Source organism: Etheostoma spectabile, chromosome 19 (genome assembly GCF_008692095.1).
Source record: "Etheostoma spectabile isolate EspeVRDwgs_2016 chromosome 19, UIUC_Espe_1.0, whole genome shotgun sequence".
In the NCBI taxonomy this organism is placed as follows: Eukaryota; Metazoa; Chordata; class Actinopteri; order Perciformes; family Percidae; genus Etheostoma; species Etheostoma spectabile.
In genome coordinates, this window is record NC_045751.1 from 4,619,542 (window position 1) to 4,634,975 (window position 15,434).

The 15,434-nt window shown below is 42.4% G+C and overlaps 1 pseudogene; it reads right to left on the reverse strand.

The window, feature by feature from the left end:
• Nucleotides 1–4,783: 4,783 nt before the first annotated feature.
• On the reverse strand, nt 4,784–10,817 carry LOC116669449 (tudor domain-containing protein 7B-like; annotated as a pseudogene).
• Between the last annotated feature and the right edge of the window lie 4,617 nt (nt 10,818–15,434).

Sequence of the window (15,434 nt, forward strand, 5' to 3'; positions counted from 1 at the left end):
TCATCAAAGATAGTCCAAGAAACCCAGGGCATGATTCAAGTTACCACACTCGGTAGCTCACAGTGTTTTTGGGGCGGGTAAAGTAGCCAACACCAACGTAGTGTGATTTGAATCGTGAGATTTTAAGGATGTGTTATGGTAGCTAGTCGATCTAGGCAAGTCCACTGTTTTGAATCAGGTTAAGTGCTAGAGTTTCTACTATCAAACACAAATCTGATTTTGCCATCTTTGACACTACGTTTTATTCAATAAGTGTGTTGCCCTACCCCCTGTTTCCTCAAGCAGTAACAACTTAAGAATTGAAATTGGTACACCTTTAATAAAAACCATGGACTGAGAAAGGTCTTGGGGATTGAATACTATGTATTGTGATAAGAGCGAAAGAATGGACTCCACCAATACAGTGGATGTCAGAAGCAGCACTGTGGGTCAGACATTAAAACATCAGAGTCAGAAGTGAGGTGGGGGAAGGTCAGAAGCGCGCGTTTTACAAGTTTGTGCCTGATCTTTCTCGAGCCTTAGATAACTAAGCCTGGCCTGTCTCACGTATTAGCGGGCTCATGTTGAGGTTAATGCACATCGCTATAGGATTACCCAACTGATGAGCACCGCCAAACACTGATTCACCTTGAAACACTCCCATCTTCCACGTACAATTAGTAGAAAGATTACAAAACAGGGTACATACCTGAGGACATTGTAAAAAACATGTAATTAACATTAGTGGCATAATCTTAATACACATGCTTATAATTATAAAGGACACTCAGACATCTTTGACAGAAACACAAAACAGGACATTAATCAAAAGTTGAATACTTTGGAAGTGTTTGCAACTTACTTTTTTGTGATAAAATGATTATTTTGATTGTATTGCACGTCCTATCTATTAAATGATTACATTTAAACAAGGTTTTATGGTTCTGGCAGGAGAGAGAAGTATAGCTAGGCTGAGTGGGACGGTTAAGGTCCACGTATAGAGATTACACACTTGTTAAAATTGTAAATGTATATATTCCCTTTTAATGGCAACATTACAGTATGTAAAAAACACATCTGGAAACTGTTCTAATACTTTCTGATCCATACCTTTTTCCACAGAGTTACAGAGAGGCACGTCAAAGAGTTTGACTACGATCAAGACTGGTACGTGAACACAAGGAGTGGTGAATGCATGGGACCATGGGATACATGCCCCACGAATGGGCGTGTGAGATAGTACACAGATAAAGATAGGAAGAAGTGAGCTGGATAGAAGAACCTTAAAAATAGAATACAGGATCAAACGTTTTCTTGATACATTGGAATATCGCCTCCCACGTGGGCCAGGGTTAATGGACCTTGGAAGACTTTACTGAGCTAATGGGACCCAGGATAGGAGGAGAGCTGCGGACCATGCTTGGGACTAAAGAACTCCAGTCGGCCTGTTGTACAGGTCAGTCAATGTAATAAAACAGTAGAACTGAGAAAGAAGGGTCAGTCAGAAAAGGAGTTTTTTTTAACATTGAGCCGAATACGCGACCTACAACGAACTCAGTGAATATATGTTTAAAAAAGTAAGGTCCAATATTGTAAAAAGAGAGATTTCATGTTATTTTTTTAAATTTACAAGAAGAGGTTTGAGGTTGCTTGTAAATACTGTAGTGTAAAGTATTAAAACACTTAGCTGGGTGCAAGTAGCTCAGTTGGTAGAGCAGGCACCCAATATAAAGGTTTACGCCTCCAGCAGACAGGGCCAGGGTGTGGACTCCGACCTGCGTCCTTTTGCGCATGCATCCCCTCTCTCTTCTCCTTCATGTCTTCATCGTTCGTGTCAACAATAAAGGCCAAAAATGCCCAAAAAATAATCTTTAAAAAAATAACAGCTCAAGCCAAAGAAAATGAAGCACAAGCCCGTTTCAGAAAACTGTGCCTTAATGAGCAGTCAGGGGGGGGGGGGGGGTCGGGGGGGACTCTGGGTTGTGATATCAACGACTATAGTGTATAGGTAGAAGGTTCACCACTAACGTGCTGGTTACAGTCATTCCTGGCTGCATGGGCTGACACAATTTACACTGATGTGAAAGATCCCAAAAGCTGTAATAAACAGTTCAGGATGTGCCTCCACATGGCTCTCACAAACCGTTCCCAACATCGTTCAAATACCGGACGCCTTGTCACAGCCGTTGCGTTGATGCACAAGGCACTCAATGACTTACATGCAGCGTGGCCGGGACAGGTGTTAAAACAAAGAACAGAGAAGCATCAGAGTACTACACAGAGGAGAGAGAGACGTTTGACTTAGAGGTGCTTACTTTCAACTATATTTTTACATAGAAAAACAGGTTCTATAGTAAAAACCCAAAATACAAGTAGAAACCAGAAAAATGAGCACGTTATGGGTCTTGTTAATATTGGACACATTCATCACATGGAATTACTGTCTTTTAGCATTTCCTTGCATTTTGACCACTCTGAAAGTTGTCAATCAATTTCCATCATTTGTCTGGTTTTTAAAAGTTTGACCATTGATGGAGATGGAAAGATTACCAAGATGAGAGAAGGAGGCATCAAGTGATGGCTGGGGGAAAAAGGCTGAAAGAAAGGGGAATGGAGGAGATCTTAAAGGAGTGGACATAGACGCAGATGGACAGGCGATGATTGAAAGGGAGATAAGAAACATCAGGAACATTTATACGTGGAACCTTTGGCCAAAAGTGTGCATTTCATGCTTGTGTAACGAACCATGTGTATGGCACTTTGGTGTCAGTCAGATAACTCGACTGCTCTCGTTTGTTCTTCTTTCTCCTTCAGGAGTTGTGATGGTGCTTCATTCGCTAGCGCTACAAGAAGCTTCTAAATCCATTCGTTAGATGTGGACATTCAACTACAAAACCCATATTAACAATATTGGTATAGACATCTCAAGCATTTGTTGGGTGCCTAACTGTAATAATTAATAATCGATTGATTTTTTGGAAATATGCTGTAGGCTCTGGTTTGTCGCAGCAAAATGGTGGCATGCTGTCAACAGTTTTTTTTTTGGAAAGCTACCCCAATATTTTGCATGCATAACTTGTAAATAAGGACTGAGTTTTACTATTTTAATCAAGCAATAAAAATGTTTTTAAACGGCCTCTCAATTAACACACACGACTGTGATATATAAATCATAAGAATTAATGGACTGATCAATTTAAACCTCCTCAAACAGACTTTACAAAAAACCAGTCTTTATTACCTCCGGTCATTGTCAAACATCAAATGGTGTAAAGTACTTACATCGTCTAGCGAAGAAAGTGATTATATAAATAAAATTCATGTCACATGTCAATTGTCAACAACAATCGCAGATGTGAGGCTTTGGCAGAAATGGAGTCTCAGAACTGGAAGAAGCATTTGCAACAGTTCCAAAACCATGGTGCAGAAGTGTTGGTCAGAAACAATAATTCACAGTTTAGAAAAAACCCAAATCTGGAACCAACCATGAGAATAACTTATTTTCCATTTGAAAATCTAAAAAACAAACTGGTAATTCAACCTGCTTATTATTAGTATTTTATCCTATAACATCCATCTATGTATATATGCACAATTAAGGACAATCTGTAACATGCAGCATGTGACCTGGTGAAATTAAAGTCTCATTGTAAGAAAAAAGAAATAAAGGAGAGATACTAACAGTTGTTCCACAGGAGGAGAGAGAGAGACGGGGCACTGAAGGAACAGGAGTCATGAAGTGGGCTTTAAGGACGTTATCCCTGTCATGCACAGTCAAGGAGTCGAGGAACTGTCGTATTATGCCTTTCATTCAATGGAAAATCTAAATCTTTGTCTGTCAGTGCCAGGAATTGTACCACCACTAAAAAAACTATGTTGAGGATAAAATAAAAACATATCATACACAAGTATATCCTCCTCACCAACCCAATAACTCAATGCTCCTGGTCCTGCTTGCGTCAGTAAAGTACAGTACAACTCAGGGTCAGCATGTATATGCAAACGTGGCAACTGCAAAACTAAACTGTTTATTAAGCATATACAAAAAAGTGGTACTACTAAGTTCTCCTACATTATGTATGTCGCCGTGAGTCACGGACTCGTCTATTTCTTAAATTCTCTGGGATGGTATGTCAACTTTTGGACATTTTATGACAACAGAAGAAATCCATCCGAAAAGACAGATTTTGTAAACAACTGCATTATATGTCGTCCTGAGCATGTGAGAAGAATTCCTTTCATCATTATGTGCACTTCTGCACGGCGCAAACGTCGGCAGGTTTGAAGGGTATTCAGGCGTCCGGTCTTTCCGAGGATGGGGACAGACACTAAAAACGACGGTACGGTAGATGCTGTGGGTTAAAAGCCCCTACCCAAGGTATAAACATGCATGTTGTATCATTTCACAGCTGTGGTGGAGTATTATGGATAGATCAGCAGTGTTACTGTAAGATGATGGAATTTTGGGCATTTGTGGAAGTTTGGACAAACATCATGCATAGGCAATTGTCCAAGGTCACACTGCAGTTCATCAAAATCAAATCACAACATCCTTCGTGTTTAGCCCATTAAACACAACGAGCAAGTGGCTAAACACCTCACCTCTCGTCTTTCTGTTAAGCCCGTCCCTAAAATGTAGTCAAACTCCCATCTCACTATTCATTTGTAACATTATCCTTCCTTTTTTATACTTTGCATCGTCTATTTTGTCTTATCACAACTCACAGCGTCTCATGTGCAACAGGACAACTGCTGGCTAGAAGTCTTGTCAAGGTCTTCTGTATCTACAGCTATCTTGGTCAGCTCACAGCAAATCAGTCATGATGTAATGCACCCAGATATCCCTTTCGTACTGTGAAGTATCCCCCAGGAAGGACCATCATACTCCTGTCCCATGGGTTTGTGGCTTTCCGTACGGCCTCTAGCTGGGCCACAAGTGGTTTCTTCTCCACCTGGTTATGATACGATGGAGCTTCCTCGGGACCACTGCCTCTGCTTCATCCTGCGAGGGAAAAACAGGTGTGAAGGTTATTAAGCTAGTTTGGGGAAAGGTTACCATTTTAAGATTTAATGGTACATTAAGGACAACGCATAGTAGGGCACATTCCAATTACATTGTGTTCACTGGGAAAACATGAAATAGCTTAGCCAAGAAAGTAGGTGTTTTCTAAGTAAATTGTTGACGCAAACTGGGCGCCCAAATTAGCTCAGTTGGTAGAGCAGGCGGCCTGTTTTTAGAGGTTTACTCCTCGGACCCAGGGGGCCTGGGTTCGATCCGGACATGCGTCAAGTGTAATGTTGAGTGCGTTGATATTGAATTTGAGCTAAACTAAGGAACCCGGACACCCAACACTTGATTGTTACACCGGGTATCCCGTCCCTGGCAGGTATGGCAATGGCCTTAGTAAGGCCTCCTCCGGCAGAGTTTGGCAGTCTGTGTTAAACAGATGTACTCAGATCCGGTTAGTACACATGCCCCAGATAATCATAATCCTGTAAAAAATACTTTTCTAATTACAAAAAATGTCCCTGCCATTTCAGAAAATTCTACTAACTAATGCACGAATGTAAGTTTTTATCAGCACAAATGCTACCACCTGTAGAAGAACAATAATATAGTATAGTAGGTTGAGGTTAATTTATAAAAATGAATTTGTTTGTCAGACTCAGGCGATGCTTTGCATGTAAAATATGAATCTTTAGTAACAAGTAACTATGCTGTGTCATATAATGTTAGGATGCATTAGTTATTGTACAAGTACAATAGTTGCACTTTGATATGTAGTGGAAATCTAAAGTCAATCCACCAGTGGGAGTTTGGATGTTACCTTCGGGACCTTAGTAACAACCATCAGATCGTTGTGGTGGCTCCGTGCCTATCTACTCACCAGCCAGGACAGTGATGCCTGGAACGGCAGCGTCTGAACTCTTTGATCAGAGTCTGAGCTGTGTGCAGCTGACAAGCTATGTTTACCATAGTCCAACTCGTATACACAGACACCCGCCCATTGAGTCAGAACCTCCTTTCACTAAGAACACGTGCCAGCTGAGAAAAGAGAAGAGGAAAGAGTGATAGACTTAGGAAATGCTCCACTTATTATTGAATATCTACAAACGAATACAAAACCGGAGACAAGGCAGAAGCCCCCTCCCAAAAATACTCAATGGAAAATCAAAGTAACTCAACTCGTGCTCCACTTAGCAGCAATATATATATGATTCTTTGCGATGTGAGGGGTTTCTGCTCAGTGTTACTGTAGTAGAGACATCATATCTCGCCCCTAATCAACACCACCAGTTTGTAAACTATCTCTCCAGGGCTGCAGCACAAAGTGGCCTGGATGGCACGCCAATGAACATAGGACGTCATAGTTGTTCTGAGGAGAAAACACGATTCTACATGTGAACACTGAACGTGATTTCTAGGATATTAGTAAAGGGCCAGAAAAGATTGCAATCCCATCTCCATTACATGCGGGGGGGCAGCTCTAACAGCGGTGGCAGCTGGATGAGGAGGGGATGAGGGGGCAGAGGGGTATCTGGTGCGGAGGCTGGTGGTCAGTTTCCTCATCATCTCCTTTGGGGCATGATAGAAGCCCTTAGGAATGAGGCGTTGGGCTGGGAAAGAAAGTTGATCGTTGGAATTCCATTACTGTAGTCACTGGTGCTGGGGCCTTTGGAGGATAAAGCTGCTGTGGAGATCTTGGGCAGGCCTGTGACAATAAGTTAAAAACAAGACATTTAGAGTATACATTACATAAGTTTAAAATTAATTTTAGCTAGGACAGTGAAGGATAATCAGGTCAATAAAAAAGTAGCAGAAACCTGTGCTCGTCAGGAAAAAATCTGGTGGCTGTTTTGAAACACGGCCGACTGGGCCATCTGCCCCCATTGGATTTGAGGCTGCGGGACGGGTCGTTGAATTTCTTGTCGGTTAAAAAGGTGGGAATAGATGCAGAGCTTGGTTTCATCTACCTTGGCAACCTGGTTGGGGATGTCGAGGTTAAGGGAAAGGTACATGAGGGACAAAACAGAACCGGTGAACCGAAACAATGAGGCATGCTTTGAGTGATTTTTAAAACAACAACTAGCATCACGTTGGTTAAAACAAATGAGATGTTTAGCTGATAAGGAAGGGTGGTCAGCAATTACCTTCATGCTACAGTCTGTGCGTTTAAGCACTTTCTCTCGAAGCCACGGACAGACTCTGGGACTCCAGGACCAACATGAAGCCAGGTCTGCAGTACGCACTTACAGCCTAAAAAACATGGTGCTGGAAAAGTCATTTTCTCAGATACTGCAGGACTGTATGAGGAATCTGTCTTCAACCACGACACAAAAAATGTTCCTATTGACATATCATTGATCTCGACTGTTTTCACATTCTGTGCTTGAAGACATAGATGTGACCTGTGGAGGGATGGCCAATGAGGTCATAGAGGAAACGGAGAGGGAATCCTCTCAGCTCTCCAAACAACTCTACAGAAGCCTGGAAGCCACATCAATGAACAGGAGGTCCAGCACTCTGCTGCCATGCAGGTGGGTCTAAAAGACAAGAAATTATCAGGGAACCTCATTGTTACAGTGAAAAATGGCAATGAATCATATTAGTTTCATGGAGGTCTATGTGTCACGGGAAATACAACTGCCTCTACTGGGCATTTGTTGACTATATTCCCTTGTCAGGCCAACACAATCACTGTGGATTGTTTAGCAATTCCACCATCTGTGCTGCAGGGAACAGTGCCATCTTTACTACTACGCCGGACCATTTGCCTTTGGGTAGCGAGCCAGACACCCTTTCCCACAGAAGGTGGATGGAAACAGGAACTTGATGTTACCTGGGAACAGAAATTAGTTTCTCAAGAAAACCTCATAAGATTATATTTGATTGACTGTACTCTGCTGCACTGGCGAGGGTACTGGGTATGTGAACTGCTGCTTTTAGGATCCACTAAATTGGAAAGACGTTTGCAGGAAATCCGTCATAGGTAGATTCAAACCGTGACCGCGGCATCGAGGCATAAAAACCTCTCAGTACACGTGTGCTGCTACCCACCTGAGCCACCTGGCCGTAGGGAGTGACGTTTCTTCTACATTAGTCAAAAGATGAATGATGACACCAATGTTACCACATAGCAGAAGGAGTGACCCTAACATACACTTTGCCAAACTGGTTATTACATGTGAAAGTTTTTCTCTGAAATTCTCTGGCTAGAAAAACAAAACCAGACCATCCAGTAGGCTATAGGTCATGGAAATGGTATGTCGATGAAATGCCGTGTAAAGATCTATTACTTTTCGCCGCTTAATGACTTCAAATCAACAAACAAAATTCTTCGGATTGCAAGCTTGGTAAAGGTCCAATATATAAAGCTTCCACGTGTTAATAAAACATGACGTAAGCACTACTAAGCCGTAGAGTTAGAGCAGTGGACACCTTGCAAAAAGCACACATGCTGTGCTGCTAACAGATTAAGTGGTTGGTTTATAAAATGATAAAAACCTAATCTCAATCTGTCCCAACCTGCCGAAACTAGTTGCAGCACAACCAAAAATAAATTCACAAAAGGCTTTGAGAAGGGGACTGTGGGAGTCCTAGGAACAGGCGTTTGCTCCTTGTGAATATGGAGCATAACTAACAACAGTGGACTATGAACCAATAGACATGGCTAAGCTTCATAACAGACACCAAAACACACATTGCAAGGAAGGTCATATTATTCTCTTCTTGTTCAATTATGGAGGATGCAATACACATATGTGGGCACCCAATGTGTGTTTCCCTTTGCCAACAGTAATTGTATATGTTTAAATACAGAATTACTAGTGCAGGAGCTAATGCCATGCGGCAGCTAGATAAACTTACAAAGGGTAACATGTGAAGCTACACAAATAAAAGGCTGAGTGTTTAGCAAACTCAAATTTTGCATGTCCATAGTTTGTTCTAATAAAGACTTGTATCAATGTAGCCTCATGCGTGTGATTGTTAAAAGTTTGGTCAACAATTAAAATCAATGGGCAAATGTTGCATCAACAACTGAATAAAGACTCACATTTTTCCGTTTCAAAAGTCAAGGAGGACATAAATGTAGCATGGGTTTAAACAGTAAATGGAGTATGTCTCTATAGTCTCCAGTAGTAAATTTTTTTTTGTAAGATTGGCAAGAAGTTCTGGAGGGCAGCGAAGTAGATGGTCCCATCTGAGCCGACGATTCTGACAGTCACATTCATATTAAGCGTGTTGCACCTGGGGAGAGACAGGATTCCAGGATTCGATGATGTCAAACAGACACACACCGCAAACAAGCAATATACACAAATTCTGCTCTACCTGATAAACGGGCTGATAGCGTTTTGTCATGCAAGGATTTCATGGCAGGCAGCGTTGATGTTGAATCATCATCCTGTGACCGTGTCGTAAAGGACAACAAGAGGGGTCTGCCCTCTCGCACTAGGATCTCACCAATAGGATCCTCCCACTCGCCATGCTCTCAAACTCTTCAGACAGCAGGCTACTGACCAGAATGGATCCAGGCTACAGCATACACACACACACACACACCACACACAACCCACACACACACACACATTACACACAACAAACCAAACACACACACACACACACACACACACAACATCATTTAAACTAGAGGCCAATAATATGCTGAGTAGGGGAAAATAAGAAGAAAAAAGTCAGACGCCCGCAAGGTTACATGTAGTTGCCTGGAAAAGGCAGTTGACAAAAATTTCTCCTGCAGATCAAAATTGGTTTTGTGATCACATCTGGAAGCCATGATCCACATAGTTGCACCTCCAAAAAAAAACACCGGATACACTGACAATTCCTCACTTCTCAAGATTCATAGGCGCCTGTAACCTTTCCCATAGCGTTAGCTTTTGACTTCTAGCTTGGGGCTTGTCAGCCATGACTCGCAGGGGGGGGACCTTTTGCGCCCTCAGAATTTCCTACTCATCCTAGCCCGGACAGAACAAGTTTGGCAAGAGGATGGAGATGTCAAAGGAGAGTTGGCTGACTGAGTCGATGCCATAAAAACTCCTCATTTCATCCTTTTTTTCCATGGACTAATGAGCCTGGGAGTAACCTTCACCATGTAAATAAGAGTGGAGGAAAGACAGACAGTGAGAGTGTGAACTGTCCAGGCTATGGTGTTTCATTTAATTTCAGGTACCCTGCCGACTTGCCTCAGCTCAATTAACTTTTTGCTTTTCCATTTTGAAAAAAAAGTGACCTGGTACTGCCAAATAGGTACTTTTTTTTTGTTTCACCTCCGTCGAGTCAAAGCGAGCGGAGGCAATACAAAAGGTGAGAACCTGCAGTATATGATTGGTCAGAGAGAATCCCTTACTAATCCTGCGTCATCATTGCAAGCAAAAAGCAAGGTGTGTCCTGAACAAACCTGCCAGTGTTTAAATAGTTTAGTTAGTGTTTTCGTTTTTTTGCTGCCTCCAGTTTTTTTAACTAAATTTGTTCACCTTCAATGTTCCTGTGTTACTTCACGACAGTTTCCTTACGGCAGTTTCCTGTGGGTGGCTATGATGACCGCCACGAAGAGGCCGGGTAATAAAATATGTGCAGGATGTGGGAAACGGGGCACCGTGGCGAGCCGAGCACGAGTAGACCTGTCTAGCAGTGGTAAAGTGACATTTACAGTAACGTTGCACTCCAGTTTCATCCCCTACCTGAGGATAACTCCTTGGTGTGGTGGGCCTCCACCACTAGCAACCCGGGGGTAACTCCTCTTTGGGGATTTTGCAGAAAAGGCACAGCGTGGTACTGAGCCTCCTCCCAAGCTCTGCCTCAGCCTCAGGCTCATCCTCGTGGCTGAGTCGTCACTGTTACAGTTTCATCCTTTACTCCCAATCCTCCAACTACACTGTGCGGCTCATCCTATATAGGATGGCCCTCTTGGGGTTGCAGGCATCGGGTAGTAGATGTTGCAGATGCGGGAGAGGAGATGAAGGTTCTCAAGGACATGGGTCCAGGAAGTTGAAACTTGTAGATATATAAAATTTAACAATATTTATCAACAAAAATGCACCTGGCTCCTGAGGTTGGTAATGACGTTAATATGATAAAGGTTTCAAAATGTTAGGACTTTGTAGGGTATGGGAAAGAGCTTGGGCGAGTGAATGGGCCAACAGGCATTAGGAAGTACTTCACCAAGAGTCCTCCAGTTTCAGCTTCAGGTCGGGGGTGAGGGGTGGCCAGGGGGGAGGGGGGGCTGAGGGGACGAGGAGGACAATGGTGGATCTGCGGAGGAGCGAGGAAAACCAGAGCGAGCAGGTGGATCTAGGGGGTCTCGGCGGGGCAGGGGGACTGCAGGGTTGTTGGGGGCGTGTTTTGAAGTTGGGCCAGGGGCAGAGTGGAGTTTGGGGTAAGGGTGGTTGGAGGGGATAGGTGGTGGTCTGTTTCTGGCAGGGTAGAGTAGCGCTCTGAGGGTTGACTGCTGCAGGTTTTCTTACCTGGAGGGGAATAAATGGAAAGGACATATAAAACCATTTTGTAAGCACAATAAAGACTTACATGACTATAAATGCTGAACTAAGAATTATTACTTACTAATACATTTTTAGGAATGGAATTATTATTGGTTGTGACAAGACTGCACATGGGGGTTTTTTTTTTGTTTCAATAAACCTAACAAGCCCAAAAGGTGTCTTGGTAAAATAATTACCGATCATGTGATCAAAAATTGATTTTCTCTTGCCCCCGATTTGTGATTCTACAAAAAAATGGCCTTGACTTGTCTCAGTGTTAAATATAAGAAATATGATTACTTAAAGATTGGTTTCTATGCAGAGGTGCTGTGGGGGGGGGTTGTTTGCAGGACTTTGTGATAGTGTCTCCTGTGCCGTTATTAGATATATATAGAGTAAGATCAGGAGTTACACACGTGCTATGTGGTCCAGGTGTCAAGGTTCTCTGAGGGCAGCAGTGGGCATGTCCTGTTTATAAGCGCTCTGTAGATATGAGGCAACTCTTCGACACCCAGAACCCGTTACTGTACCTTTACCCCAGGAGTTCTATGAGTCGACCTGGACCCTGCTGATGGATTGTAGGGCTTGCCTTTCCAGAGCTGAGGCTCGGATTGAGATTAAGGGGACTGTAAGGTCAGAGGAAAAAACCAGAAAGGAATACAAAACAATGCAAAGAATTAGTGCTTGTCATATTCTTGCTCCTGAAAGTGTAGTTGCAATGTCATGCTTTCCCCAAAACAAAGTGCACTGGAGTCTAAAGGAGATGAATGGACTTCAAAAAGAAGAATGTATAATGAGCATCTTCACAAACAAAGCCATGCGTCAATTTGCCCTGATTTGTCTGTGCTTGGTTGAGTAGATCAGAAGACGAGGAAACAAAACTCAAAGGAACAACCAACCATTGCCCTACAGGCTTCTTTCCTTGATACTACTATAACTGCAAAATGGTTGAAGGTCAACCATTCCACTGAAACATACAGTCGTATGTCATCCAAATACGGATATTATAATTGCAGCTATGACAAAGGCTTTTCTAATTTTCTTTTTTGATATTAAAAGTGTGCAATCTAGATAATCAAACCAGCACTCTAAGGTGTATGTCTGCACATTTTTCTAAAGAGGGAGCGAAATAACATGAATTAACTCTCCTCACTCAAGGGGAGTGGTCTTACATACAGGAAGCATCAGTCTTAAAACCAATCAGTATAAAATTTAACAGTCTCTTCTGTCTGTAGGGGGCCTTCAATAAACATCTGAATGCTGAAGCCGTCACACATAATACTGTATGTGCATCACAGCGATGCCAGTTATGACATTCCAGGCCCTTCCCCAGACTAGGAAGGCCTGACGACCTTCCTAAAAGGGCAACATTGAACACAAAACAGGGTTTGGCGAGGGTTAGTAAAGGGGGTAACGGGAGTGAGAACAAGTATAATGTTGTTGCTGTTGGTTTGCTTTACATAGCAGAAAATGGTGAGATCAGGAAGAGGACACGATTTTAATACTCGCCCAGGAGCCCAGTTCTTTATTAAGTTTGAGGTGTTACAGGTCCCTGGTGATGCGGGCAGCTGGCCAGGATTTTAGTTGTTGAAGTTTAACAGGTCGGGCAACATTTCTGTCATCAGAAGATGAAAACTATACACAAAATGTATTTTCAGCTAAATAAAAGCAGCATGTTATACTTACGACCCGGTTTCGTGGGAGTTCTGGAAAGCGTGAGTGCGGCCCCGCTTTGCAACCGCCTTGACGGGAGGGTCACTCTTGTCCTGGACCTAACCAAGGAGAACGAGCAGATTAGTTTCTATGGGCTCTGGAAGAGAGGGGAAAATGTGGAAGAAGACACACAGACTGGAATGCAATCTTTTTCTTCGGATTTTTGCCCTTGTAGCTCCATTGTCATCCATCATCGTTATGATGGTTTAGAGAAATTCACTTCTGACGACGTTTGAGGGCTTGGCTTGGGCTGGCTCTGTGCTGCACTCTGATTCATAATCGTTAAAATGACTTTGTTAACATCTTAAAGTTACCCAGATAACCAGCTTAATTCAGCACAGAGTTTTTTTAGTGTTGGCCTCAGTAACGAAAGCAATTAATCCAAACTGGTCTTTATCCCCATTGGCTAATAAATAAGCAGGAGATAAAGGTTTATGATCACGCATTGCACTGTGAGTATCATCAGACCAAGTAGCGTACAAACTGAGAGGAATGGAAAGATTTACCATTGTGTAAAATATCCATCACCTTTTTAGACCAGAAAGGGAATGATTTTGTAACGTATCTTGTAGGTCAATCTTTCTATTCGAATGTGGTGCGTGTGTTCAGATCAGTCACCTCAATGATTATGCGCATAGTACCAGCTTGTTAACACGTAACCAACTCCAGTTCTCACCTGCACTAGACTCGTCAATCACTCTTGGAATGTCTCCTTGCACAGGGGCCACCACGGGATCACCCAGGTAGCTAAAACGAGAGCAAGCTATCAAGAAAGCGCATGATGGCTGTTAAGAAGGTGAGTGCTTTTCACGTCCTCTCGATCGATCAAGAACAGAAACGTCAGCAATCTGTGAACTTAATGACCTAAATGCTATGTTTAAGAGGAGAAACCATCATAATGGTTATTGGACCTAAAACAACGGCATGGATACTATCATAGACAATTCTTATTTTACGATGTTAAGCTTCAATAAAATTATCCTGAAGGAAGCCAAGACAACAATTGGCAAGAATGTAAAGCTTGTCCAGAGTGAGGTGGTTCTGGCTCTGGATCTGTGGTTGGAGTCACCTGCTGCCTCCATGTTCATGCTCGACACCCTCTGCTACAATTCTCCATGTCGCTCTTTGTCTCTTCTGTATCTGTCTGTCTGTCTCTCTTTCTCTGTCTCTTTCTCTCACCCCCAACCGGTCGAGGCAGATGACCGCCCACCCTGAGCCATGGTTCTGCTCGATGTTTCTGCCTCTTAAAAGGAAGTTTTTCCTTGCCTCTGTCGCCTAGTGCTTGCTCTTGGTGGGAATTGTTGGGTTTCTTTAAATACCATCACAGAGTACGGTCTAGACCTGCTCTTTTATGAAAAGCACAATGAGATAATTGTTGTTGTGATTTAGCGCTATATAAATAAAATTGAATTGAATTTAATGAGAACTGTTTTCCCAATATATTTGTCTGGTGTCGCCACACTTGAACAGTTTTGGAGAGACAGTGACCACACTGTTAGGCCTATCACAGTAAAGATTTTGTATGCTCATTCACTTGCATTTTGCAAATTCCACTGTGATCATTTTTTATTTTAATTTATTTTGCATGGGACATTTTCTAACAATAGTGTTTCCACACAAGTGCGTTGTAGCTCTGGTGGCACTCAGAAGTGCCCTGTGAGTACTACATTTACATTGGTGTTGGCTGATAGTTGTTCTGGGAACAATACTTTCCTTTTTTAAGTAGTAGACTCAACCCATACCACCCCATGTTAATACAGGACAGACATGACTCAAGTTGAATACAAAAACTTTATTTAGAAAAAGGAAATGACAAGAAGTTGCAACAACTTACCAGAAAACTACATAAGAAAAATATTTTTTATAACATACATGTGATAAGATACAATTATGTTTAGCATCAATACAACTTTTGGGATGTGTGCTATTTTCAGTTTTTCTATTTCCTGTTTCATTCAGGAACATTAAGGTCGTATGCAGGTCTGAGTAGATGCTTATATTTCTATGACAACCTAAGTATAATTTGCTTCTTCCATTAACACCAGCAGTTAGGTTCCTTTTGATGGTTTTACCTGATGTGTAGCTTGTCTTCCAGGATGTTTAGCTGATTGTTACAGTAATTACCCTCCCTTTTCAGGTATACCCTTGGCTATTCCTCACATTCATGCCCTTTTTAGTCATACCCCCCACCCAGTTATCTTGTTCAGTTCTCTTCATATTCTTTATCTAATGGTCCCCCC